The 25,885-nt window shown below is 41.6% G+C and overlaps 1 long non-coding RNA gene across 3 annotated transcripts in view; it reads right to left on the reverse strand.

Annotated features, from left to right (window-relative positions):
- The window catches only part of LOC122565405, a 100,032-nt gene that overhangs the window by 22,589 nt on the left and 51,558 nt on the right, over positions 1-25,885 (reverse strand). The window contains exon 3 of one of the 3 annotated variants that reach the window (XR_006316156.1): positions 3,402-3,597. The exons of 1 other annotated variant lie outside the window; for it this stretch is intronic. This is a non-coding gene — a long non-coding RNA (uncharacterized LOC122565405). Of the gene's footprint in view, positions 1-3,401; positions 3,598-9,362; positions 9,425-25,885 lie in introns of those variants that run through there. One more of the 3 variants, XR_006316159.1, reaches the window with a different exon arrangement.

Consider the following 25,885-nt stretch of genomic DNA (forward strand, 5'->3'; position numbering starts at 1 on the left):
AACCTCACACTCGCTCTCTCTCCTACTGCACACACCTCTCGCCAAAGCGCATCTTCAACATTTGTCTCTGTTGCTTGCACCGTTTTGCTTCCTTTGCTGTTACCGAGCCAATCCCCTTAGACAATTAACCCGACCAAGCCTCTGCTCCTCCTACTTACTCACTCAGGGCAAGACGCCACCTTTTCTTCACTGCACCAACTTTAATAGCTGTGCCAGCCACTTTCACCTCACTCAGTTCCTTCCTCTGTCTCATTTTAGGAGAAAATAGCCCATCATAGACAGGAAAAGCCAAGACGGTTGTGGGGTGTCTGATATTCAGATCTGCATCCCTGCCAAGAGAGGATCCTGATCGTAACCTCCTTAAGTGACTCACTGATGTTGCCCAAGTCCTGAACTGATATTGGAAACTTTTTTTGACTTACTGCTCAGAGACCTCCAGAATGAAAGGTGTTTTCCTTGACCTGACTGAGGGCTACTGCTTAGACTTTGAGATATGGCCATTTGGTTGAAATACATGCAGTGCATCTAGCACATAAGCTGTTGGTACATGGTACGGTATGGTACTGATGTGGCATGATGCCAGACTACAACATGTTCACCCTCTTTACTAATACTGCTGGCAACCATGACAAGCTGCTTGGCTTTGTGTCTGTGCTAAAAGACATGTCAAGACAGAAGTAAAATAAAATAATGAACTGTGGAGATGCTGGAAATCTGAAACAAAAACAGAAGTTGATGGAGGAACTCAGCAAGCCTGGCAGCATCAGTGTAGAGAGAGCAGAGTTAACGTTCAAGTGCAGGGACTCTATTCAGAACTAATAGTAGCTGGGAAAATGAGACATATCTGCTGAAGTGGGGAGGGGAGGAAGACAAGGAGTGAGTGGAGAGGTGGAGATGGAGCCCAGGGAGAGAAAATGGCCTTTAGGGAGCCAAAGCAATGGATGGTAGTAAGCCAGGAAGAAAGAAACGCAAAAAATGGGGACCATAAGTAGGTGAAAATGGGTTGGTTGTGCTGAAAGCAGCTCAAGTCTTGACAGGGCCTGTGTTGTGAGGGTTGGGTAAAGGACAAAGAAGAAGGTGTTGATGTTTTAACATTATTGAGCCTGTTCTTCCAATTTATGCTGAGCTTCGGTGGAGCACAGCAGCAGTCCCAAAACCCAAATGTTGGCTGGGGAACAGGGTGGTTGTTGAAATGGCAGGCAACTGGAAGCTCAGGGGCATTTTTGTGGAAACTGTGGGTGTTCTGCAAAGCGGTTACCCAGTCTCCAGTGTAGAGGAGACCACACTCTGAACAGTGAATACAGTAGACTAGATTGAGTGAAGTACAGGTAGATCACACCTGGATTGTATGTCTGGGGCCTTGAGTAGTGAGGAAGGAGATGTTAAACAGCAAATGTTACACTTTCTACGATTGCATGGCAAGGTGATGTGGGCATGTGAGGAGGTGTTGGGGATGGAGGAGGACTGGGGCAGGCTCTCTCCAAGGGAACAGTTCCTGCAAAATGCTGACAAAGGAGGGGATGGGAATATATGTCCGGTGGTGGTATCCTGCTGGAGATGGTGGAAATGGCAGCTTATTATCCTTAGGATGTGGATGATGATGGTGTGATAAGTGAGGGTGGGGGGACCCCTATCGTATTTGTGAGGACAAAGAAAAGGAGTGAGGACAGAAGTGCAAGAAATGGGTCGGACATGACTGAGGGCCCTGTCAACCACAGTGGCAGGGAATTCTTGGTTGAGGGAGAAGATGGACATCTCTGAGAGCAAACCCTACCGCCTCCCCCTCCCCCCCGCCACCCATCCCGGCAAAGTCAGCATCATCAGAACAGCCGAATGAAGACGGAGGAACTGGATGAATGACAGAGCCTTTCCAGGAAGCAGGATGCGAGGATGTATAGTTCATGTAACTTTGGGAATCATTGGGTTTGTTGGGGATATTAGTGGCCAGCCTATCCCTAGAAATGGACACAGAGATGTCAAGGAAGGGAAGGGAGGAGTCAGAGATGGACCAGGAGAAGGTGAGGGAAAGATGGAAATTGGAAGCAAATTTGAGAAATTGTTTTCAATTCTGAATGACAGAGGGAAGCAGCATCATGATGTCATCAATGTACTACAGAAAGAGTTGTGGGGATGGACCCGAGTAGGACTGGAATATGAATGTTTCACATGTCCCACAAAGAGACAGGCATAACTGGGGCCATGTGGATATTCATGACCACACCTTTTGACCTGAAGAAAGTGAGAGGAGTTACAGGAGAAGTTGTTCAAAGTGAGCTTGGCCTGCTGGCGGAGGGCAATGGTGGATGGGGATGGCGCAGGCCTTCTTCCCAGGAAGAAGACAGAAGCACTGTGAACCTTTAAGTTCTGGTTGAGGCAGAAGAGTGCGAAAATCCAGGTCAAGAGAAATCTGGGATGCTGTGACCATCCAGATAGCACTCTCTCAGTTTGTGCCTAAGAGAGCAGGTCAGTAGTCCTGTGAAGCAGCCTGGTCCAATCTGTGAGCTGTGTGCCCATCCTTGAGGGCAAAATGTCCCTGCAACAATATTCCAGTTATGGATACCAGGATGTTCCAAAGTACATCATCGAAGTGCAGAACTGTACTCTTCGTGGATCAGAGATGCACCGTGATGATACAATGAAGCTGGCATGTGTTAGATGCCAATGTTCATGGATGTTGGGTGTGTGCTATCATTGCACATGGAGAGTGCCCTGAGATGTTGGTGCTAAGTGCCCAAGGTAGAGGTTCAGAGGAGCAAGTAGAGAGCTGGAGCAGCCAGATGGCCGCTCTGACTTTCACGTCAGGAATTCTTGGCACCTAGTTTCCATCTGATGGGTTGGAAACTGGGAAACTGCAGATGAATGAGGTGATATGAAGTAATAATCTGACTGTTAATGAGTGATAATCCATACTAAGATGGCACTCACTAATGAGAATCACAGCTCAATATTCAATTAGAGGGCATAATTTTAAGGTGAGAAAAGAAAGATTGAAAAGCGACCCAAGGGGCAAATCTTTCACACGAAGGGTTGTTTGTATGTGCCATGAGCTGTCAGAGGAAAGGGTAAATGCAGGCACAGTTACAACATTTAAAAGACATTTGGCCAGATACATGAATAGTAAAGGTTTATAGGGATATGGACCAAACACAGGCAAATGGCACTCATTTAGTTTGGCAAACCTGGTCGTCGTGGACAGGTTGAAACAAAGGGTCTGTTTCCATGCTTATAACACTTTGACTCAATGGGTTGGTTGGAAAATGGGACATTTGGTTTTTACATCAAGAAGGTCCTCACTGCACTCAAATGGGTCCTATTTTCTCAAATTTCTCACCATCGCCCACACCATTAAAAGGCTGGGAAGATATGTTCTGATATCAAATGGAGGCATACAAAGTACTTACATGTCATTTTAAAACATCTCTTTGCTGTTTTATTGCTGTTAAAACATCAACTTGAGCCAAAGCTTGGTTAGAACACCACAATGAAGAGCAAATGCTCCCTTTATTAAAATTAGAAAGGATGAATTGACAGCTGAGTAAATGTTCTCTTTAAATAATTCCATTTCTTCTAATTGAGGAACCCAGTTGATGGGCTAACCTTGAAAGCAGAAGAGAAAACAAAGATCTTGAAATCATACTGATATGTGACAATGCAATCATCCAGGAAGAGAAGTCTTCCATCCTGACAGATGTGTAAACCCATTTAAAATAAATAACATAACACGTCAATTAAATTAGCAGAGAGAAATATTTCAGACAAATGTGCTACAACAATGCTGGCAACAAAACCCTTCCATTACAAAGGCTGTTAAGTAATTGAGAGTATACATAATGGCAGTACGACAGCTGAGGTTTTGAAGTTTCACTGCAATTTCCTGTCAGTTTTTATGTCAGTTCAATTTCAGTCAAATTAAACTTTCCCTGAACAGGGTAAGGTCTGTGACATCCATATTCTCTGTTTAAAAACAATGGCATATCCAATCCAGTGAGGTGGAGGTGCCAGTGTTGGACTAGGGTGGACAAAGTCAGAAGTCACACAACACCAAGTTAGAGTCCAACAAGTTTACTTGAAATCACAAGTTTCCGGAGCACTGCCCCTTTATCAGGTGAAGTCTACTTCAACTGACAAAGCAGCAGCACTCTGAAAGCTTGTGATTTCAAATAAACGTATTGGACTAGAACCTGGTGTTGTGTGACTTCTGACATTGTCAATTCATTGAGGACATCAATGTAATTTTTGATAAAATTATGTAGTCATGTATGTATATTGCAGGGCAAGAATAGGCTTGGCAGTAATGCTATTTGCTAAGGACTTAGCTATAAGACCATAAGGCCATTAAAAATAGGGACAGGAACAGGCTGAACAGTTGTTCAGCTCCTTGAGCCTGCTTTGTCATTTAGCAGGATCACAGCTGATCCAATGCTCCTCATGTTGATTTTCCTGCCTTTTCCCCATAACCCTTGAGATGGGGAGGACTAACAACTTGGAGTATGGCTTGTAAAACATGTACAGGAATAAACATACAATATTGTGAAAAGACTGTCTATTTTTCAATTCTTTCCAAATGCAGTTACACATGTTCAAAAAGTAATGATGGATACACAGCAAGATTGGATAAGTGAACAACCTGATTTCCCAAAGCGCAAGTAGAATCACATACAATAATATCATGCCAAACCAGCTGACTCTTAATTAAGTTAGTTGGCAATCCAGTAAATGCAACACCAGGATCTTTAAGTTGTGCTTTGGGAGTTGTTCCATATTAAAGTGTCGGTTAATGTCGTGGGAGATGGAGGGGGGGTGGACATGGGAATTTATGGCTACCATTCTCCACAAACTGAATTTCCGACCTTGACCAGCCAGCCACAGGGAGGTCTACTCCAGAAAAAGTTCTTGTAAAAAAGGAGCATTGTCTCCAGGCTGTTCTTGTATACTGCAGGACCATGTTTCATCGATACATTAGTGACACTGCGAACAGTGCATGCAGGAAATATTCTTCTGTTTGGACAAAGCTATAAATCATTTTGGGAAATCTTCCAGTTATGTTCGAGTTTCTGGCATACCTGAAAATAGTTTTACTCCTTCAAACTGACTGGTTTTGGAGCAGAATTGACCCCCGATCCACACATATGTGGTGTATTGCATAAAATGGGGGGAAGACAATAATGCAGGAAAATAGCACAATGTCTGCATTATAAACTTTAGTTTGTTAGTCTATAACTAATTGGTTGGATATGTTCTGCATCGCTGTATCATGAAAAATGGTTATGCTGTGACATTCTTTATCTGTGGAAGACAATACTCATTCTGGTACATTATTTTCTGAAGTAAATCTGACTTTTTTTTAAGAAGATAAATGTTAGTTGCTTGTATGCTCTCTCAAAACATGCTATGATTTTCTACAGACCATTTTTGAGCTAGCAAACCACAAACTAGCAATAAAGCCATCAGGTTAAACTGCTCCCTAGGGGATAACAAAACTGGACTCTGCTTTCTAGAGTTCCGTTCCATATTCACCCAAGAAAAATAATGTGCACTGACAAACTATCCCCTGGGAATAGATTCCAAGTCAATTGAAATTGGTTCAAATCGGATTTATATGGAAAAATACAAATTTATGTACCATGAAGGATGTAGATAGAAGATGGCACTGTACACTCATGGGATAAGAGTTCTGACATTTGATTTGTTTGCTCTGAACTTCAGGTGATGCAAATGTGAATCAAAAGTTTGCAAACTCTTCTCCACTGTCACTTTCATAAGTGAGTGAAGAGTGCAAGAAATGAAGAAGAGAATAAGTAATGGGGCAGATACATCAATGTCCAAAACTCAAAATCAGAAAAGCAGTTTATTTATGCTTATTTTCTGCAAGGGGGCCTTCATTTGTTGATGTCAGAGAATTAAGCCGCGCTGTTCTCAAGAGGTTAATGGACTGTACCTTTCATGAAGATTCATTGCCAAGAAGAATTTGATTTTACTGACAATGATGCACATCATTCAGAGCAGACTTTGTCAGTTCTGCCACATCTTGTGCAGTACAGGAACTGGGCGAAGCGAGCTAATTCAATGTTTTAATAATATATTGTCTCTCATTCTCTTGAGCTGGGCTAATGTGCACCATGTAACATGGAAATAAGAAACAAATTCAATTGGCCAGCTTTGAGCAGCAAGCTGGGTATCTTCCATAAAAGAAATTAACTCCTGAGCGGCTGAATACTGTGTTGAAACCATAATATGTAAGTGCTTACAATCTGGACACACACTGAAGTCAAGGCCCACTCTGTCTAAGGCAGTCATAAATTCACAGTCAAAATGAATTAAATATGAACAGCCAATGGGAAAAAAAAACATCTGCAGCTGCTAGGAAGCTAAAGCAAAATTGGAAAACCATACAAACTCAGTGGGTTTTTATTTGTAAGATATCTGTGTGAACTGAAATTTGGTGAGTTTGAACTAAAGTCTGACCATGGGCCTGTTAGTTTTAATTGTTCTGAGTTCAGCATACTCTGAATATGTCAAATTGAAAGGTTGAGAAGCTGTAGAGGAAAGACTGGAGTGAGAAAGTGACGTTTCCATTCTATCTTGGCTTTCAGATGCAAAGCGCCAAGGGAAGAATGTTCATAGGTGTGGTAGGTTTGAGCACCCTTGAACTCAGGCAAATGCAATGTGACTACCACTTCTCTCTGCCTGGTAACAGAATTGAGTCTGAACAGTTTCTGCCCTTTCACCTCAGGGATATGGGCATGGATCCAGTCTAGACAACTGCAGTGTAAGTCTCCTCTCTCCGACAGCTATTAAGGAAGGGTCATAAGTGGAATGAGTTTGGGCAGTTTCAATTTAGTTCCCAGTGGGCATAAGTCCACAGCCCAGGGCTGCCCATAATTCAGCAATAATTGACACTAATTAGACAGACTCATTCAAAGAGGGCATCAGGTTGGCAGATGTGGGAAATGAAATAAAGCACTAGTGCAGCAAGGGTTGCTCTTGAGGTTAAAGTGGCGACACACGTTTGAGGTGAAAGAGATGTACCTTTAACTAGTTCATAAGAAATACCTTGGAACTGATTTATCTTGACAGTTTGGCAACATGTTTCGATCTCAACCAAGTTTTTCTCTCCCTCTTCAGGAAGGCAAATTATCCAAATAAACAAAGTGTGTTGCTCCATTAATAGAGAGGTGCATCTATGTACTTTGCCTTAAGCCTGATAGCACTATATTAAAACAACAAACATACAAGTGCTGGTCCTTCTGTGTCATTTTAACAAATGCATCAACTTATATAATTAATCATAAAATTTTTCAGCTATAAAAATCTTCAATATACTCTTTAACTTCAATGCAAGGCAATTATTTTTCAAATCATCTCTTTCACCCTACTATTTCCTCTCCTCCTGATCTTTCTTTTTTTCTTTGGCATCTTTTGATGTTGTCATGTTTCTTTTTAGCATTTTCTTTTCCAATTTCCATTTCTCTTTTGTTTCGTTGAGGTTTAGAGATATTCCTTTAAGTGTCAATGTTTCAGTATAAGCACTTACGTTTCATTTAGATGAGAGAATGGAGTCAGTTTATTCCATGGACTCTCTAAGTCACAGTCAGATGCTGTATTGTTTATGTAGATGAGCATTAAATCTCATTGATTTGTCATTCTCATTTATTGTTCGGTAATCAGGAACTTAAATACCAACATATAGGGCAGGATTTTTGATTCTGAGAGGGATAACTTGAGTTGGGAAATTTCACAACTCAAACCCAACTCAGTTTAAAGAGCTCTATTAGGTCTAATTTTCACTGCACATAGTCCAGAGTGGAATCAAGTTGAGCCCAACTATCCCAGAAAGATTTTCAAGGGTGCCAGAGGATTGGGCGAGGGTTGAGGTAGGCTGGTTTGAACTTGGTCTGAGGCTTCATTCCAATTGTTACAGAAGCTGTTAGATCCTCTTGCCAGTTCTATGGCCCATCCAGACCAAGTATGCATCCCTCAGCAACCCCCAAGTCCCTTCATATCCTCCATTGCCTCTCTAAGCAACTTAAACCTCCCACATCATTGAATCATAGAAGCCCAACTGGCCATTTGGCCCAACAAGTCCACACTGACCCTCTGAAGAGTAACCCACCCAGACCCATTCGCAGACTCTACATTTATCCCTTACTAATGCACCTAACCTACACATCCCTGAACACTATGGGCAATTTAGCATGGCCAAATCACCTAAACCCCACATCTTTCGACTGTGGGAGGAAACCAGTGCACCCGGAGGAAACCCATGCAGATACAGGGAGAATGTGGAAACTCCACACAGACAGTTGCCTGAGGCTGGAATCGAACCCAGGTCTCTGGCGCTGTGCGGCAGCAGTGCTAACCCCCGAGCCACCATTCTCTCCACTTTGTTTCATAGCTCTTTTGGATCCTGCATCTCCACTCACATACTATGTGTAGACCCAGGAACTGTGCAGAGATGAAAAAGTAATCTTCTAACAATCTACAACAGCCCTGAATCATAGACTTGATAATTTAAAAAACTCCCATCCATTAAACTCATTCAAAGCTTTAAACTCTCAAATGATAGAGTCCCTACAGTGTGGAAACAGGCCATTTGGCCCAACAAGTCCACACCTTCCAAAGAATATCCTACCCAGACCCATTCCCCTACCCTATTATTCCACATTTACCCCTGATTAATGTACCTAACCTATACATCCGTGAACACTATTGGTAATTTAACTCCGTCAAATCACCTAACCTGTACATCTTTCGACTGTGGGAGGAAACCAGAGCACCCTGAGGAAACTCATCCAGACACAGGGAGAATGTGCAAACTCCACGTAGACAATTGCCTGAGGCTGGAATCGAACCCCGGTACCTGGCACTGTGGGGCAGCAGGGCTAACCACTGAGGCACCATGCTGCCCTTCTTAAAAACAAATAAACTTCTATATGGATTCCACCTCAGAGGTAACTATTCCTTTAACAGTCTTTTTTAAACTTCAATTAAATCGTGAATTTAGAATCCCCTACTGATGGCTGTAGCTTTTGAAGCTCAGGCAAGCATTTACATTCATTAATAGTAGCCCTTTGGGAAATGTCAAAGATCACTGCACAACCCCATGATAATATTTTGTTTTAATCTATAATAGATCATCTGTCAATCAACAAAATTCAACAAAGATATCTCTTTACTTCTTTCTGACAGCTTCAACCTTTTTTTCATGTTTAATGAGTGGGGGATTTAAAATCCTCAGTTTATGACACTTTAGCAGACCTTACCTCCTTACATGTGTTTGTGATTCTCACACTGCTGATCAAGGCCCTTGTGACAATCAAAATAGGTTCCTGTGAACTCACCATTAAGTCCAAGAGACTCTGCTGAGTTTGGACTTATCTCTGATGTGGGTAATGTCCTTCCACAATGCCAATAAAAAATAAATCTGTCATGGAGCAAAATGAGTTGAATTGAAAACCATGTAATAAGCCAGAATTACAACACCGTAGAGATACGTGGAGAGTGTGTCGAAGGCAATTTAGCTTTAATGTTGTTTTACCTAAAGCATTTCCCACTAAAGATTATGTATGCAGTTATTGAACTATAAAGAAATTTCATAGTAATTCTGGAGGATTTCCTTTTTCTCAATGGTATTGATGAATTCATGACCACAGCCTGAATTTAGCAGATGTAACTCAAAGGAAATAACTAATCTGGTTAATTAACTTGTGGGCATTTTTCAGACCAGTTTCTACTATACATCTTCAATTCATCTGTTTTCTGTGCCTAGGTAAATCGGGACAATCCCTGATAGTTGCCAAAGCTTTCGATCACAGATTGCCCTTATATCATGTCTGGGTCTATTGCAGATTAATTGAAAGATTGTGTGGTTAGTCCAAACACCGTTATCATTCTATCATACAATGACTAGGATGGTATAGGGTGAGCTAGATGAATCTTGGTGTCTTTTCCTTTTGCAATTCCTACATTCCTATCCGATTAATTTTATCAGCGTGCAAACAGTTACTTCCCTTCTTCTTTTTACTCACGGAGGCCAATCACTTGGTTACAACCAGCAACTATTACTATTTCCAACTCATTATTCATTCGTTCAACTAAAGGTCATCCCACTGTTTACATGAATGAAATTGGTGGATTTATTGGACGATGTTATCAAAATGAAATGAGGTCTCCCAACGTCAACAGCAATTTGCATTTATATAGCTCCTTTAACATAGAAAAATATCCCAAGGTACTTCACAAAGTAATAATCTGAAAAAAACATGATGCTAAGCCAAAGATGGAGAGATCAGAAAAGCAGACCAAAAGCTTGATTTTAAGGAGGACAGTTTGGGAGAATTCCTGAGGAAATTCTTAATGAAAATGTTTAAAAAATGAGTTCTGCAGAGTTGCAATAGGTCTCCTGAAGGATTTAATGCCAATGTGGGATGGGAGAAGGGTATTGGGGAGTTCAGTAGCCCAAGGGTTTGGAGCTTTGAGTAGGGCAGACAAAGCTGGAGCAGTTGCAAAGATAAAGAAAGGCAAGGTCATACTTAGAAAAATTATGGCAAGGATTTGTTGGTCCTAAAACTGGGCATTTAAACAACAAGCCAATGCCTCACAGATTCTATCCAGTGGATAGAAATCATGTAAACTGAAAGGTTACTGTTTCAAACTCAGTCTATCCTGAGTTGACACCGTCTCAGCCAGAGTGATGTCAGAGGTATCTCAAATGGGTTCAGATCCTCTAATTAGGGAGGAAGAAAATTGTTGTCGGGTGACTTTGTTGGAAAGGGTATGTACAAAAGCACAACTAGACTGGACTACAATCCAACTGGACTACAATACTTTCATTCCTGATGAAGGGTTTTTGCCCGAAACGTCGATTTTCCTGCTCCTCGGATGCTGCCTGACCTGCAGTGCTTTTCCAGCACCACTTTAATCAGGACTACAATCCACCCTGCAGTCCAATAACCTGTGGATATTTGTTCTCTTTCCCTCCTGAACCCAGGAGATTACGGCCCATTCAAACAGTCAATTACTCAAAAGGCTGAGATAAGCTATTTGTGTGAAGGCAAGATCAGAGCTCCAATCTCCTTGGTCAACATAACTAATTGGCAGCCTGGGCAGCTTACCTATAACTTAAACATTGGGATAAATGATTGTAAAACTAAGCAGGTGCCCACTTATAGACTCAAGACTTCTGCACTCTCCAATTCTGGCCGCTTGCATCTCCTCAGTTTTTTTCTACTCCACCATCGGTTGCCATGCATTCAGCTATCTGGCCTTCAACATCTGGAATTTCCTTCCTACACCACTTTTGTCATTAACATAATCCTTAGCAACAGTCAATATGGTTACTTAACCTAATCTTTATTCATGTGGCTCAGTGTCAACTGCCGTTCAATAATCACTTATGTGACTGATACTTTGATACATTCAAAACACCACATAAATACAAGTTGTTGTTGCTCAATTAGACAGAAATTAACAAAAACCCTGTTGGACTTTTATTCTAAAATATTAGGAAATATCCATTGAACATGTAATCAATAATTCCCAGTTAAAGGGGGAATAACCCCTGGATTGATTACATTTTTGTGTGACAATTTGGCAAGGAACGTAACACACTTCAGAACACCATGTGAATGGCAATGAGCAAGCAGGAGGCTACCTTTCCTTGACAAACCATCAACAGAATATCTTTTTGTTGCTTGGCTCCATCGATTGGCAGCACTTCTAATGCATTTGAACCCGTTTTGTAAAATCCTACTTCAAACTGTTTTTTGAAAAGGAGAAGCACTGTGCTGCAGTGCACCATTAACTCCTTTGAGGCAAAATGTTAGCCTGCCGAATAAACAGATGATGCAGTCAAAATGCTGTGACCTGTGTATCATGGCTTGTGAGTTTTTAATGAGCCCTGTTTCAAGCAGTAGCTCAACCTGGTATGTAACAGGACTGTGACCCTGCCATAAATGAGGAGTATATAACTCGATTGATTGTCCCATTAAACTGCTTAAAGAGTATATAACAAGACTGTGACCATCCTTTAACTGACTGCGTAAGAAATGTATTACAGAGCTGACTTGTCATATTGGTGATTATGTGAAGAGTGTATCACAGAATTGTGACTATCCCATTAAACTGTGTGAGGAGTCTATAACAAGGCTGTAGCTACTCCATTACTGACTACCTGGGAAACAAATCACAGGATCTACTCTTCCATTACAGGCTGTGCACTGAGCATAAAACCAAACTGACACTCCCATTACTTAATGTGTAAAGAACATATCACAGGACTGACTGTCCACTAATGACCCAGCAAGACATGAACATTTTGAGAGCTTTTTTTTTCAAAACGCATTAAGATTATTGACTTGGCTAGAAAATCACAGAGGACCAAGCCTTTAGGCACTTTACAGATGCCTACAATCCCAGGTTCAGGCAGCCAGGCTTTCATGTCGGGAGATGCCCTCCAGCACTGACACACAGAGAATAACACAGCAGCTTCGAGGTGACACTTGTGCCAGTAGTTCGCTGTGCCCAAGACTAATGCAGGCTCAATAAAGTTCATCGTGAATATTATATCCTCTGAGTCCGCCACCTCAACACTGAATTTTTGTAGCACCTTTGGCAGTCTTGGGATGCTGCAGTGTGCTTTACAACAAATAAAATACTTTTGTTTAATCCAGCCACTGTTACAATATTGGACATGGTCCCACAAACAGGAATGAGATAAATGACCACCTGCTCTCGGAGATATATGTGCTGGTCGAGGATGTATATTGTCCCGGTTCCACCTTCTCTTTTGAAACCGTGTGATAGATCATTTGTACCTTTTGTGTCTAACAATGAGCAGGGCATGGAGTTTTGAAGAAAATCGTACTGAAAATGTTCTCTGTTTCTCTCTCCACAGACTTGCAGAATTTCTCCAAACTTTTCTGTTTTATTTTCCATCTCCAGCACCATCAGCATTTTGCTTTTATGAAGTCAGATATTATGTGATTGAAGAGGTGGGACTCCATCAGTGCAATAGTCCCTCAGTGTTAAAGTGACTGGATTGTACCCTTAAGTTGAGAAATGGATATTGAATCAACAACATTTTGACTCTGAGGCTAGCAGTTTCGATTGGACACACAGGTTAGGAACACAATACTGTTCACATGCAGAAGGAGAAAATAAAGAGTTGAAATGTTAAACATTCACACCACAAACACTTAATAAATTTAATTTTATTTATTTTTATTCACTCAAGGGGTGTGAACATTACTACCTGGGCCAGCATTTATTTTCCATTCCGAGCTGGCTTTGTCAAAGTGTCGGTGAGCTACCTTCTTGAACTGCTGCAATTCATGTGCTGTTGGTTGACCCACAGTGCTGTTAGGGAGGGAACATCGGGGTTTTGACCCAGTGACAGTGAAGGAATGCTGATATATTTCCAAGTCAGGATGGTGAGTGGCTTGGAGGGGAGTTTGCAGGTGGTGGTGTTCCCAGGTATCTGCTGTGTTTCTCCTTCCAGATGGAAATGGTCATGGGTTTGGAAGATGAGGTCTAAGGAGCTTTGGTGAATGTTTGCAGTGCATGTTGAAGAGAGGACACAATTGCTACTGAGCGTCGGTAGTGGAAGGATTTGATGATTTGTTTATGAGTAGTACAGGCAGATCATAGTAAGCAAGGACATACAGAACATAGGCTGAAAAAAGGCATATGGGTTAAGTCACACAGGACGTTTGCTAGGCAAGATCAACATTAGGAAGATCAGCATTATTTGAAGTTGGAGAGGCCATTCATCAGTCTAATAATGGCCAGAGAGAAGCTGTTCCTGAACCTGCTGGTGCATGTGTTCAGGCTTCTGCATCTTCTGTCTGACGGAGAAAGTTATCGAGGAACATTACCGGGGTGCGATGGTCTTTGATGATGTTGACGGCCTTTCTGCGGCAGTGAGCCATGTAAATAGAGTCCATGGATGGAAGGTTGGCATTTGTGATGGGTGTGCACACCACCTTCTGTAGTTTCTTATGGCCCTGGGCAGAGCAGTTGCCACACCAGGCTGTTATGCACCTTTATTCCTGATGAAGGGCTTTTGCCCAATTTTCCTGCTCCTCGGATGCTGCCTGACCTGCTGTGCTTTTCCAGCACCATTCTAATCTTGGCTCTCATCTCCAGCACTGCAGTCCTCACTTTCGCCTGTTATGCACCCTGACAGTATGCTTTCAATGGTGCATCTGTAAAAGAAGTGGATATTTGTGGATGTGATGCCAATCAAGTGGGCTCCTTCTCCTGGATGGTGTTAAGTTTCTTGAGTTTTTTCAAGTTACACTCATCTAGACAAGTGGGGAATATGCTACCATATTCCTGACTTGTGCTTTGTAGATGGTGGACTGGCTTTGGGGGTCAGGAGGTGAGTTACATGCTTTCTCATCCTTGAACCGCTCTTGTAGCTGCTGTATTTATATGACGAGTCCAGTTCATTTTCTGGTCAATGGTAACCCCAGTATGTCATTAATGTGGGATTCACTGATGGTAATGTCATTGAATGTCATGACTGATTAATTTTCTCTTGTAGGAGCTGCTCATTTCCTGGTATTTGTGTGGCGTGAAGGTTATCCGCCAACTGTCAGCCCAAATCTGGATATTGACCAGGTAATGCTCCATTTGGATCGCTTCTTTGTGTGAGGAGTCACAAATGGTGCTGCATATTGTACAATCATTGGCAAACATCTCCACTTCTGATCATATCATGTGGGGAAGGTTGCTGATGAAGAAGCTGAAAATGGTTGGGCCCAGGACACTCCCCTGATGTAATCATGTAGAGACATCCTGGGGCTGAGATGGCTGACCTCCAACAACCACAACCATCTTCCTCTTTGCCAGGAATGATTCAAGCCAGTAGAGAGCTTCCCCCAATTCCCCTTAACTCCCATTTTGGTAGGGCTGCTTAGTGTCACATTTGACAAATATGATCTTGATGTCAAGGGTAGTAACTCTCATCTCACCTCTAGAATTTAGCTTTTTTATCCGTGTTTGAACCAAGGCTCTAACACGGTCAGGAGCAGAGTGGTCCTGGCAGAAATCAAACTGGGCATCTCTGAGCAGGTGATTGCTGAGCACTGTTGAATACATCTTCCATCACTTTAGTGATGATTGAGAGTAGACAGATGGGTTGGTAATTGGATAAAAGCTTTGACAAAGGGTCAGTTAGACTCAAAACGTCAGCTCTTTTCTCTCCTTACAGATGCTGCCAGACCTGCTGAGCTTTTCCAGTATTTTTCTCTTTGGTTTGATAATTGACCGGGTTGGATTTTTCCTGCTTTTTGTGTACAGGACATACCTGTGTAAGGTTTTACGTTATGAAGTAAATGCCCATGTTGGTGCTGTACTGGAACAGATTGTCTATCAGCAGGTTCTGGAAAATGCTCTTCAGAGTTTTTGATTGATGTTGTCAGAGCACATCAACTTTGCTGTATCCAGTGTCTCTAACTGTTCCTTGGTATCACATGGAGTGAATTGAATTGGCTGAAATTCGGTACCTCTGATGCTGGGGACCTCTGAAGGGGTCAAGATGAATCATCCCTTTGGCCATTGTGGCTGAGACCTCTTCAAAATATCTGGTTGGCATGAATGAGCTGGACTAAAGGGTCTGTTTTGCGTGCTTTACTTCACTATAACTCTATGTTTGAAGTCTATTCCACTTAACACAGTGATAGTTCAAATGCTTCAGCCTTATCTCTTATGTCGATGTGCTAGGTTTGCACATCATTGAGGATGGGATATTTGTGGAATCCCCTCCTCTAATGAGTTGTCTAACAGCCAACCACCATTTATGACTGGATGTGGCGATTCTGTGGAGTTTAGATGTGATCCATTGGTTGTGGGTATGCTTAACTGTCTAATAGTTGCTGCTTTCACTGTTTGGCACAAAAATAGTCTTGTTTTATAGCTTCACCAAGTTGACACCTATATTTTGGGTATGCCTGATACTGCTCCTGACATGCTGTCCTGCACTCTCCATTGAACCAGAGCAGATCTTTTGCTTTGATGGGCATGGCAAAGTGGGGACATGCCATGCAAAAACAAAACAAATAGTATTTGAATACCATTCTGTTGCTGCTAATAGCGCGCAGTAGCTCATGGTTCATAGTTGCTTGAAGGTGGAGTCGCAAGTAGACAGGATAAGGAAAAAGGCAGTTGGTATGTTTGCCTTTATTGGTTGGTGCATTGAATATAGGAGCTGGGAGGACATGTTGCGGCTGTACATGACATTGGTTAGGCCACTTCTGGAATACTACATTCATTTCTGGTCTCCCTGCAATAGGAAAGATGTTGTGAAATTTGAAAGGGTTCAGAAAAGATTCACATTGCCAGAGTTGGAGGGTTTGAATTATAGAGAGAGAGGCTGAATAGGCTGGGGCTATTTTCTCTGGAGCTTCAGAGGCTGAGGAGTGATCTTATAGAGATTTATAAAATCATGAGGGGCATGGATAGGCTGAGTAGTCAAGACTTTTTTTCCCAGGGTAGGGAATCCATTTTAAAGGGCATAGATTTAAGATAAAGGAAAGATTTAAAAGAAACCTGAGGGGCAACGTTTTCACACAGAGGATGGTGCATGTGCTGAATGAGCTGCCAGAAGACGTGGTGGAGGATGATGCAATCACAATATTTAAAAGGCGTCTGGACGGATATATGAACCGGAAGGATTTAGAGGGTTCTGGGCTAAATGCTGGCAAATAGAACTAAATTAACCGAGAATATCTGGTTGGCATGGATGAGCTAGACTGAAGGGTCTGTTTCATGTGCTTTACTTAACTAGGACTCTATAACTCTATGTTTGAAGTCTATTCCACTTAACACAGTGATAGTTCAACATAACAATGTGGAGGGCATCCTCAATGTCTTCAATGGCTGTGCAGTGGTCACTCTTACCAATACTTCCACGGATAGATGCATCTGCTGTTGGCAGATTAATAAGGATGAGATCAAGTATGTTTTTTTTACCTTTTCTTTGGTTCCCTCACCATCTGCTATAGACCCAGTTCAGCATTTATGTTCTTTATGACTCCTAAGAGCCACAGAAATGTCCACTACCCAGAGTACATTCTCTGCCCTGACCACTGTCAGTGCTTCTTCCAAATGGTGTACAACATGAAGGAATACTAATTAATCAGCCAAGATAAGGTGAGGCAGTAGATTTTATTCAACGGAGATTTCCTGGCCCATGTTTGATCTGATGCCATAAAATCTCTCGGGGTCCAGAATCACTATTGAAAACACCCACTGCAGCTCCTTTCCAACTGTAAATGACTATTTCAACACTCCTTTGCTATAGGGCATATCCAGGGATGGTGATGATGGTGTACAGGGTTTTGACTGTAAGGTCTGGTTCCATGAGTGTGACTATGGCAGGCTGTTGCTTAACTAGTTTGTGGGTCATCTCTCCCAATTTTGGCACAAACCCCATATGTTGCAGTGTGAACAGAGTTATGTTTGCTCTTTTCATTTCCAGTGCAAAGATTGATGTGGGGTGGCTCCTCCAGTTTCTCTCCATTGTGCTATGAGTCTAGCTTTCAATTCCAATTTTTATTTGAATTCCATTACATTATATGCCATGGTGTAATTTGAAGCCAATGCCTCAGCACATGTTTTGGATTACTAGCCCAGTGCCTTTACCACTACGCTACCACTTCCCCATGTGCTTTAACTAACTGGAGCAGAACTTCCTCTTTATAGCTGCTGGGCTTAGAGGATCATCAGGGAGTCATCATAAAAATCTGCAGAGGAGATTGAGCATGGATGATGACTTTCCTCTGATTTTCTATTCACTGTGCAATGCGGTGGTTTTATTACTAGACTAGTATTCCAGAAGATATGAGTTCAAATGTGACCAGGGCATTTGTGTTCAGTTCAAATGAAGGTCTGTTATCAGTAAAATTGGCATTCAAACCTAACTAGGAAACACACCATTATTACATACAAGTGCCTAAATGTGACTTTAGACCTGCACCATCGTAACTGCCCTTTAAAGTGCCAAGCAGACACTGAATAATATCAAACACTGTCGGTGGCTCAAGAAATAATAGCCCACTAACATCTGAGGAATTCAGGTGATGAACTATAAATGTTAGTGACACTCATATGCTGAGAATTAATTTTAAAAATGGAAAGCAGGCACACGCCCTCGCGCACAGGTCATCATCTCCCTTATCTGGTGCTCTATTAAAAACATCTGCCCCCAGTGTCACCAGAGTAAAGCATACACATTTCAGCTTGGTTGGACTGCTGTGGAAAGCTGCAAGAGTTCCTCATAAATGTTGTGAATGTGACACTAATGAGCAAAGACTGGGTTCTTTTGCCCTCTGGCTGCTAATCAGGTTTTACGGAGGAATAGAGATGATAGGCAGCACTGGATCGGTTGATTAGAGCTTTCTGATGACAGTCCAGCACCTCTTAATCTATTCATTAAAGTAAATGAAGGTGGAGATTTTGGTCCTGTAAACCAAATACCAAGCATTGGAAGACATTTTGTATTCAGAAAACACTGCTAATACTTAGCAGGTGTTGTGAAGCTGTGCACAGTATTTGTGAATTGGAAGGCAGGAAGTTCAAATTTGTTGTAAAAATGATAGAGGGGAAGACTGTGCCATCCCTTTAAGAGGTGATATGCTTATAAAAGTTTAGAGATTTAAACAAAAAAAACTGCAAGCAGCTGTAGATTCACAGAAAGTTCTGAAATTGAAACATATATTGGTTGCGTAGTTCGCAACCTAGGCTTGTTTTGATCAACTAGGATAAAGTGAGGACTGCAGATGCTGAAGAGTCAGAGTTGAAAAGTGCGGCGCTGGAAAACCACAGTAGGTCAGGCAGCATTCGAGGACCAGGAGAGTTGACATACAGCCATAGAGTCATAGAGATGTACACCCTTCAGTCCAACATGTCCATGCCGACCAGTTATCCCAACCTAATCTAGTCCCACCTGCCAACACTTGGCCAAGATCCCTCCAAACCCTTCTTATTCACATACCCATCTAGATGCTTTTTAAATGTTGCAATTGTACCAGCTCCACCACTTCCTCTGGCAGCTAATTCCATTGACGTACCACCCTCTGTGTGAAAATGTTGCCCCTTAGGTCCCTTTTATATCTTTCCCCCTCACACCCTAAACCTATGCACTCTAGCTCTAGACTCTCCCAGCCCAGGGAAAAGACCTTGTCTATTTATCCTATCCATGACACTCATGATTTTATAAACCTCTATGAGGTCACCCCTCAGCCTCCAACCCTCCAGGGAAAACAGCCCTGTTCAACCTCTCCCTATACCTCAAAACCTCCAACACTGGCAACATCCTTGTAAATCTTTACGGAATCCTTTCAAGTTTCACAACATCCTTCCGATAGGAAGGAAATCAGAACTGCACACAATATTCCAAAAGTGGCCTAACCAACGTCTTGTACATGACCTCCCAACTCCTATACTCAATGCTCTGACCAATGAAGGAATGCATACCAAATGTCTGATCAAGATCCCATTGTAATCTAGGGTAACCTTCTTCGCTGTCTACTACACCTCCAATTTTGGTGTCATCTGCAAACTTCCTTACCATACCTCCTATGTTCATATCCAAATATAAATGACGAAAACTAGTGGACCCAGCACCGATCCTTGTGGCAAACCACTGGTGTGATCCATCAGGAATGTGATGAAGGGCTTATGCTTGAAACATCAGCTCTCCTGCTCCTTGGATGCTGCCTGACCTGCCGTGCTTTTCCAGCAGTACACCTTTTGACCTGAGGCTTGTTTTGATGTTAGGGCAACCAGCTTGAACATGAGCCAATTAATTTCAATCAGGCCCTAGATACCAAAACCCAACTAAATTTAAATCTGATGGTTTTGACTACCTAAAACCAATCCGATTGTAAATAAATTAATGGGTCATCAAGGATATAAAAGATGAGGGCATTTTGAAAATCAAGGTGAGAGTGAACTGCCATCTGAAGAGTAATATCCAGTTCTCACAGAAATCTTTAAGCTCTCTGATTAAGTATCATTAAAAGATACCATGGTACTCTTAACTAATACTCCTGACACAAGAATTGGACAGAGAGGTGTTTCAGACACCAGACACCTTTCGATGAAGAAAAGTGTTCATGGTGGAGGTTCAGTGGAGAGAGCAAAGAGCATTCTGGAAGACGTATTTTAGCTGTAATTTTGAGAGACTAAATTCAATTGTTTTGTTATATAAGTGGGACTTGTATTTAATTGGACCAGCATACCATTAGGACTTTGTTTTGTTAGAGAATAGTTAGTAGTTAGAGGGGAATTATTCAGTTTGTAAATGGTTCTGTTAATTTGTTCACTGTTGGAGTTAAATAAATAAGTTGTTACTTGTTGGATTGTAGAGTGAGTGAAAAGATTTCATTTCATTTAACCACCTTTGTTTTAAAACAGATTACGAGGTGAGGCTCCTTTTGGTTGTTTGGGTTTATCGCTCTCAGAGTGGGGGGTCAACTCCAGTTCCATAATACAGGTCAGGCAGCATCTGGAGAGAGATAATCAGAGATAACCTTGGAACCTTCTGGAATCTGGATATTTGAAGGAATTGGAACCATTTCTGAAGATGCTGTAAGGTGGAGGTGCCCTCAGATATTGAATGAAGGTTTAATCATTAAACCAACACTTAGCAGCATTAATCTTGCTGATCATTAATCTGCCTTTTGTGGAATGTGTACAGTAATGGGATTATCATCAAAAGTATGCATAATTAAAATACATTATGATGTTATGATATCAGAGTTGACTGATTAAGCCAAGAGAAAGGGAAGGGAGCTGAGAGAATGTGTGTATAGACCAAACTGTAAATAAAATGTTCTTGCAGAAACTTTCATCAAATTCAGCAGCATTACTTTGGGTGACTCAATAGAGTTAGATCCCATACGTGCAACAAAACATGGTGGCCGGGAAAATGGTGAAGTGAGGCATCAAAGCCAGCACAAAATGAACTCTGCAATCAAGTCATGGACAAGTTGGATCGAAGGGTCTGTTTCTGCGCTGTACAACTCTATGACTCTAAGAGAAAGAGTCAAAACTGTAGAAGACTGACAGACATTTGGGGACATTGCGAGCACAGCAGTAGGTTGGAGAACAGACCTAGAAACTAGACTGGTGAATGTCCAACCAGAACAACATACAGTAGGTCAAACACAGACAAAGTTTGAAAGAACAGCTCCAAAGCCATGGAGGCTAACGTTACACCCCAGGAACCATTTCAGACAATCCAGGGACCATAATAGGCACAGAAATGGGAGGGTTGGGAAGATACTTTAAGAGATATAAAATTGCTTTAGGATTACATAAGAAATGTCAGAAGGACCAGATGAGTAATTTTTCCGTGATAGCAAAGCAGAACATCAGAATATAGCATCGTATGAAGATGCTTGAAGTTTATTTAAGAGAAATTTTAATCATGAAGTGGATGAAATTGAACAGAAGAAAGCAGAGACTTGGCAAAAGCATAGATTTGTTCATGAAAATCTGGATTGCAGGTATAGCATTGTGGATTGTAGTCGGAATATCAGATAAGGCCTTGTCAGACTTTCACAAGCCAAATGGACTTAATGCCAGAAGAAGTGGTGACTCAGCAAACAGAACTTCAAAAACAGGACGCAGTGCTCTTTCATGGATAAAATGATGCATTGTAGAAGGAATTGAGCAAAGTGATCCAGTTCATAGGCTACAAAGGACAAAGTGCATGAAAATTGCAGCCAAAATTGGCAAACGAGATCTTCTCGTTGTGGCAGGAACAAACCACACAAATGGGTGGCAGGGAGAGCACAGTGTTACAACTGTAGGGAAAGTGGGTCATTTTAAAATAACCTGTCAGTCAACATGCAAGACAGCAGTGAAGCAAAAGGAAATCCTTTAGAAAATGGTACATTCATGAGAAAAAAAATAGTTTTGGGAGAAATCAACAAATCTGACAATAAACACTGGAATGTCAAACTGGAAGCAAATGGAAATCCCATGAAATTGAATCTTGTTACTAGGTTGGCATTCAGGTGTTGAAACCAATAAATGCTGGAAACCACAACAGGTCAGGCAGCATCTGTGGAGCGAGAACAAGCTAATGTTCCAAGTGTCGATGACTCTTCATCAGAGTTGACTTTTAGGCGTTATTCGGTCTGTTTGTGTGGCTTAAACAGATCAAATTGCAGACATTCTGAATCAAGTTGCAAGATCCTAGAGGAACACCATTGAAAGTAAAAGGCCAACTCACGGCAAATCTCACATTTCAGGGAAGAGAATCATGGAATCCTCCATGTCCTTCAGAACAGGAATGCATTCATAAGACTGAAATTAATCTATAAAACTGATGGAATTAAAGATGCAGACAAAGGAACTGTGTTTCAAACTGAGTTCCCAAATCTTTTCTCAGGTTAGGGGTAATTAAAGACAGAGCACCACATTACCCAAGAACAGTGCCATACAAAATCTGCTTATAGACCAGAGAAGTGCCACACCCATTCTTGGATAAACCTAACAAAGAAATACTGTGTATGCCTAGAAAACCATTTACTATGCCAATGAGATGGGGTTACAGTACCAAAACAAAACAGTAAAATAAGAATTTATGTTGATTTAACTTGATCAAATACAGCAGTGGAACATGAATTTTGTGCAATGACTTCAGTGGATGCAAGACTCTGAAAACTAATGGAAGATTCACCTCACTGGATGATAACAGTGGATTTTAGTGATTACCTCTGGATGGATCCAGAAAGTTAATTGTATTTATGAAACCTTTGGCTGCTGTTATTTTAACAGATTATCCTTTGGTATGGAATCTGCTTCGGAAAGTTTTAAAGATGAATGTCAAACACATTGAAAGGCAATGCCAAATGTAACATGCCACGTCAATGATATATTGATACATGGAGCTACTAAAGAAGAACATGATTACAGTGTTTGAACAATGATGAAAATCCTACAGAATGCAGATTCTTATCACTGGGAACATCTCGGAATTTCAAAGATAACTTGGGGTAGTGAGTCAATTGGGCAGGTTTTATTCCAAACTGAACAGAGGTTAATGAGCCTCAAAGACAGCACTACGCCAAGGTCAATAGCAGTGCTGGAATGCCAACCAGGAAAAGCTTTTGACAAAATCAAGCAACTCTGAACTCTTCACAAATTGTAACATCTTATGTTCTGCATCTAACAACCATAGCAGCATCTTATGGATTTTCAACAAGATTGATGGCAGTACTGTCAGATGCAGAAAGAAGAAAAATGTAAATCAATCTACTGTATGTCTAGACCTCTCACTGAGATAGAATAATGTTACACCACAGTTGAAAAGGAAGCTTTAAGAGTAACACTGGAGAATGAGAAAATTTCCGATTATGTGATGGGTTATAGTTTAAGGTAAAAAGACCTGTAAACCATTGGCTTAATTGCTGTGATGCTATCTCCCAGTTATTGATGGTTTCTGAACTCACTGACGGAGCTAGGCTGAAGTCCAAAAAATCATGGTGATGTACTTATCGCGGGGAAGATGGCAGCAGAGTGCTAAGGTCATTAGTCTGGTGCTCCTGATATGGATATAAGTATATCTGCGGGTTCAAATCCCAGCACAGCACCTGGTCAAATCTGGATTCAGCTGGAATTGAAAATTGGTTCCAGTAATAGAGGTAAATGAAACTATCATCAATTGACACAAAAGCCCATCTGTTCACTCATGTCCTGGAGGGAAAGAAATCTGTTGCCCTTACCTGGTTTGGCCAACATCGCACATTTGCATAAATGATAAAGCCCAATAAAACTTCTGAAAATGCTTTAAAAATGGAATATTCAGCATTAAGGGCACTCACAGGGACGGTTGCTAATTCTTATTTCTTTATTTTTCTACTTATTCTATGAAGGTAATGCTTAACTTCTTAAAATTTGTTTCTCTTACTACTTGCACCGGCATTGTTTTGTACCTAGATGGTGCCGTGTGTGGAGACATTATGCATTTTTCACTGTCCTTCTGTATTTGAGTACATGTGAAAATAAAATCTAAATCTAAATCTATTAAAGAAAATGTGCAGATTGTTGCATTCCATGATTGCATACTGTGTAAGCAGTATTTGCTCAGCTCCTTTGTTAGGAATCCAGACAGTAATGTGGTTGACTCTTAGCTGCCTCTGAAATGGCTTAAGTAGTCCAGAGACAGTTAAGGACAGACAATAAATCTAGCAATGCTCACATCACATGAAAGAATAAATTAGCATGAAAACATTAGCCCAAACTGGGTCCTTAATTGATCCTCATTGCTGCTGCCAGGTGCTGCCACTTCATGCCCACCTTGAGCAAGATCTCCTGGAGGTGGGAATTCATTGAGAGCTGATCTAATGCCTGACTTTCAAAATTTATTCCAAGCCTCATTTCTAGACTGACCTCTGTGAGGTAGGGATGACTTCCCTCTCCTCCCTCCTCACTGTTTCTGATTGATGACCTTGCATCAGAGGCTGTGTTTATTGCGAACACCAACTCTAGTTGGCACAGTAACAGCTGCACTGAATTGGGAGCCTTTGGAGCGGACGGGGGAGGGGGAGGTAGGGGAATGCAGTGAGGCGTGTAACCATGAGGGGGTAAGGATGCGACTACCACATCTCCCCCACTAGCAAGAGGGGGATGGGGCGGGGGGGAACTGTGGTTAGTGGGACAGCGATAGTGCGAGGTGAGGGGGTAAGCAGAAAGCTCTGTGATGGCAGTGTGAAGTCATCACAATCATCTACACATGCACAGATGACTGGTGGCTATCTAGGTGTTGGCAGCACACACTGCATTGTCAGAATTTGAATAAGTAGGGACTATTTCATAAAACAAATACAGAAAAGCTCCGAAATTCAAAGTTTTTTTTCTCATTCACAAGGTTGTTTGGCATGCATGCAGTTATCTCAACTCCATGTGACTCAGATGTGACATAGTGGTGTGGCCCAACATTGGCAGGCGTCAAATCTGTCTCAGTGCTCATAATAATCAAAGGTGGATCTGCTGTTGGGTAATTCTTTTAAAATTTTACGATGAAAATGTCATTTTATTCTTTATCTGAAAAATTCCACAATCCGAAAGACAGCTGGTCCGAAGGGTTTCGGATAAAGGATTGTATACCTGTATATTTTTTTTAAAACTGCAGATTTAAAAAAAACTGCGGATACTGGAAATCAGAATCAAAAACAGAAACTATCAGAAAAACTCAGCAGGTCTGGTGGTATCTGTGGTGAGACAGCAGAGTTAATGTTTTGGGTTCAGAGATCCTTTTTAGAACCCAACAATTATTTTGTTGTTTGAACAGCAGCTGTAATGATTCTGCTTTTCCAAACTCCAAAGAAAGCCTATAGTGGCTTAGTGGTAGTGTCCCCATCTCTGAACTAAGAAGCCATAGGTTCAGGTCCTGTCCTTCTCCGGAGGTGGGCTATAACATCTCTGAACAGACTGATTAGAAAATACTGACACTCCTCCAGACCCAGCATTGAATCTTCTATTTGTGCCTTCATCTTGGCTTGTCACTTAATCATTCCCACTCTATCACAGACATTTTCTTTTTATAGTTCTTGTTTTTTCAGTCATAGAGTCATAGAGATGTACAGAATGGAAACAGACCCTTCAGTCCAACTCGTCCATGTCGACCAGATATCCCAACCCAATCTAGCCCCACCTGCCAGCACCAGCCCATATCCCTCCAAATCCTTCTTAATCATATACCCATCCAGATGCCTTTTAAATGTTGCAATTATACCAGCCTCCACCACTTCCTCTGGAAGCCCATTCCACACACGCACCACCTTCTGCATGAAAAAGTTGCTCCTTAGGTCTCTTTTAAATCTTTTCCCTCTCACCCTAAACCTATGCCCTCTAGTTCTGGACTCCC

The sequence above is a fragment of the Chiloscyllium plagiosum genome, chromosome 31 (assembly GCF_004010195.1).
Source record: "Chiloscyllium plagiosum isolate BGI_BamShark_2017 chromosome 31, ASM401019v2, whole genome shotgun sequence".
NCBI classification, from domain to species: domain Eukaryota; kingdom Metazoa; phylum Chordata; class Chondrichthyes; order Orectolobiformes; family Hemiscylliidae; genus Chiloscyllium; species Chiloscyllium plagiosum.